Genomic DNA, 4,359 nt, shown 5'->3' on the forward strand with positions numbered 1-4,359 from the left:
GGTTTTTTTAAAAGCTTGGATTATTATTCAGCCATCTGCTTTCTGGAAACTTTAGTCTGGAAAACTTATTCTTTTTTTATCTCAATGCTGTATAATAGTGCTAAGATTTTTTAAAAAATATTTATCCAAAAAGCATGTACCCAAAATGTTTACATTTAACAACATTAACAGGTACAACTTAAAGACTTTATATAACATGGAAAATAAAGCAAACATGTAAAAAGGATTGATGTGTCATTGGTCACTTTTTACTGTTTTAATTTTTGCACCAAATACGCATGGATACATACAGGTATTGATTGAAAGTATTGGACCCAAACCTAAATTACAGTGTTTTAGGGGAATAGGCATTGAAGTTTCCCATTCTTAGATTGAAAGGAATTGGCTTACACTTTAGAAAATAACCACTTAGATTTTATTATCTGGTAGTAGCTCTATTATAGGTAAACTTTTTCATATTAATGAATTTGTTTAGTTTGCAAGTATTATAAACACTGTACAATTAAATTTATATCAGGAATTAGCATCAAAATAAAAAAAAGACCATGTCAGTAAAATCCTATTTTTAAAATTAGGAAAAAGTATATAAATATCATGAACAATTCTTTTTTGTTAATCAAGTTTATTTTTAACATAGCAAATTTATACATTGTGGGTCTCTACAATATCAAAAGAAAGTAATTGAGACTAGTTGTATCTACTGATGTAAGCTTATCCTCTTGTGAGGGATGAGTGTGTGGTATGACTCCAATAAGAGAGCACCATGCTAATATTGCCTCTCAATTTGACCAGATTTTTCTTGCCACTTAATGTCTTCATTTGAATAGGGATACTCTTTCGGTTCTGAATTGCTTTCATATAAGTCTTTCCATATGTATTTGTTAAAAAAGGGGCTGGAATACAGGTTGCATGGAGGTAAAGATTGGAATGATGGGAGTTTACATATGTCTTCCTCTTTACCTTTAATGATAGTAGGTTAATGTATCTTAATGAAAACCAGAAATAAGGGTAGGAAAAATAGGAAGTTACTGAAGGTACATCATGTGGGGTGCATAGAAAGGAACACTATTTAATATGACTTTTAAAATAAACACATATTTTTATGCAAAATGTCAGAATATTCCACTTCCCATGACATCTTGGTTTTAATTTTCTAAGTCAAGTGACATGTGGATACTTAGAATAGGCACAGGTTTTCAAGGTTGTCATATTTACATAACTATCTGATCTGGTTCTGAGCATTCCTTTTTGTCCAGTACTTTTTCGTTTGTCCAGTAATAGGCTTTTTAAAAACAAATCTTTGAATCAGAAATCTAGAGTTCAAAGGTACTTCAGAGCCCCTCTAGTCTAACCCTCTCATTTCATACAAGGAAACTGAGGCCAAGAAGATAAATGACTTTCATTGTATTTCTCCTAAAACCCTCCACTTTTCCTAAATTCCATGTAGGGCACCACCATCCTCCTAGTTAGCTAGGCTTCCTACTGCTGGGTCATCCTTCATTCCTCATCTCACCCCAGATAGCCAATCTATTGCCAAGATCTTTACATATCTCCTTCTTTCCCCTGACACTGCTGCCATTCTGGTTCAAATGCTTATCACCTCATGCTATGACTATTGCACTAGTATTCTGATTGGCCTTTCTGCCTTAAGTCCCTCCCCACTCCAATCCATCCTCTACTCAGATGTCAAAGTGATTTTCCTGATGCTTAGGCCAGATCACAGTACCCACTTACTCAGTAAATATCAGTGGCTTCTTATTAACTTCAGGATCAAATATAAATTTCTTTGTTGGGCTTTTAAAGTGCTCCACTACCCAGCCCCTTCCTACCTTTCTAATATTATACTTTACTCCCAGCTACACTGGCATTCTTGGTGTCCTCCATATAGGACGTTCCATATGCCTTTTCACTGGTTGTCCCACATGCCTGGAATGTGCTCCCTTCTCACCTCTACTACTTGGCTTGGCTTCTTTGGCTGCTTTCTGGGTTTAACTCAAATCTCATCTTTTTCAGGAGGTCTTTTCCAGGCCCAGTCTCTCCTATCCATGTCCCGTCTCCTAGGCAACTGCTAGTCCCTTTCCTCTGAGATTATCTCCATTTTAGCCGGTATGTATCTCATTTGTAAAGATGTCTGCATATTGGCTCCCCCATTAGCATCTGAGCTCCTTGAGGGCAGGGTTGTCTTTTTTTCCACCCCTCAGTGCTTCGTGTAGTGCCAACTTAGTAAATGTTTGTTGACTCATAGAACCAGTAGTCACTATCTACCTTTGGGTAGAATTTGGCTAGCAATTCCATAAATGACACACTCTATCAAGCTTCTCTTTAAGAAGAAAAATCACTTCTTGGGATTATGACAAAGGTGGATTTAGGAGATGGGTCTGAGGCATCTTGCCCAGGGCACAGATCTGAAGGAGTTTTGCCTTTTATGGGTTAGGGAGCAGTGTAATTTTCCCATAGGCTGAAAAGAGTTAGGGGTGCTTAAGGATGATGGGCAGCAGAAGTACATGGATCTTCATCTCTCCAAAGAAGAGAGGGGTACAGAATGAACTGTGGTGATGAACCTTTGGCAATGAAGTACACTTTTCTTCAGGCCTGAGCAGGGTAAGAAGGAATAGGGGATACAGATATTAATATAAATATAATTGTATCTGACTCTCTGTGATTCCATTTGGGGTTTTCTTGTCAAAAATACTAGAATGATTTGCCATTTCCTTTTCCAGACAAAGAACTAAGGCAAACAGGGTTAAGTGACTTGCCCAAAGTCACATAGCTAGTAAATGTTTGAGGCCAGCTTTGAACTCAGGTTCTCCTGACTCCAGGGTCAGTGCTTTATCCACTACATCACTTAGCTGCCAGAAAGATAAAAGTAAAGAAGTATTTTAAAGTCTATACCTTCAACTTTGTCCAATCTAGATTCATTTTACAGCTTTCTGCCAAATGTGACTAACCTATGTCATACATTAAATCCTAGGAATAAAAGTATGATCTTTTGAACTTGGGATGTTATTTTAAAAATAAATATCACAAAAGTTAAATAAAAATATCCTCTTGTACTCTAGCAGCAGTTGATTTTAGCCTTACTTGACTTGGTAGCAATCTATTCATAGGTCTGAGACATAGTGAAGACTTTCTATAATAAAGTTATACATTACCATCTTTTTTATGGATAAGTTAGTATTTATTGAACAGAAAGAAAGGCTAGAAAATAGGGAATAGTAGCAGTTTCAGATCTTGAGTAATGAAAGCCTTCTAGTAAATTTCATAGGAATACTGAGCAAAATCAGACTACATTTGAAGAATAGTTGTGTATTTTCCTCCAAGACCTTTCAAGTATCCTACACTTGTTGAATTTTACTGGAGTGGAGATGGGTTTGTTATGATCAGACGTAGTAGTCATGCACATGCTGCTGTCTGGAAAATATGTCTAATAGCCTGCAATCATGAGTATTTCCCTATGCTGCTTAAGGAAACTATCATAATCCTATTTTTGAGTGAGGGGACTTAAAATGAGTGTAATCTTGTGATTAAACTTAAAAATGAGAGTAATCTTGTGAAACTACAGATGCCAAGCTGTTTTAGCTACCAGTGAATTAGCTACCAGCTACCACGGGCAATTTAGTGATGGTGTTGTCTCAATGACAAGAATAAAACAATAAGGTTGTATGGTAGAGAACAAAAGGAATTGAATTTAGAAGCAGAGGACTTGGGTTTGAATCTCCCCTCCTTTGTTAACTTGCCATGTCATTTGACCAAGTTTTTGGAATTTTTTTTTAATAAATAGAACGAGAGGTTTGATTAGATGATCTCTAAGACCCATTTTTGCTTTAATTCCTAAGGTAAGTAAACAGACTGGAATATATCCATATGAAAACAATGTGATTGAACAATATAGATTCATAATTAATTTAAACTCAGAAAGCATAAGATAAAGCTAGAAGAAAATGAGATACGAGGAGCAGGGATGTTCCTGAAGTTTTGAAATGAAACAAATCACTTTTCTACTGAAAAAGATTATAGCATGTCAGAATTGTAAAGAACCTCAGAAGTCATCTATTCAGTTCTGTACCTGAAAATGAATCTCTTCAACAACATTTCTGGGAAGTGGTCACCAAGTCTTTGATATGACTGGTGATAGGAATTCACTACCAAAACAACTCATTCCATTTTGAACAGCTCTTTCAATGCTTATAAAATATCTTCATTCAACTTTTATTTCACATTAATAATGAACCAAAACTTCCAAGGAAGCTTTTTTTTTAAATCACTGACCATAATCAATCTAGATTAAATCATCTTTATAGTTTCCAGTTATGTATATTTGCTTTCTCATAAATCAATCATGCCAGAGAATTTGATCAT

Source organism: Vombatus ursinus, unplaced genomic scaffold, assembly GCF_900497805.2.
Source record: "Vombatus ursinus unplaced genomic scaffold, bare-nosed wombat genome assembly UNPS02014807.1, whole genome shotgun sequence".
NCBI classification, from domain to species: Eukaryota; Metazoa; Chordata; class Mammalia; order Diprotodontia; family Vombatidae; genus Vombatus; species Vombatus ursinus.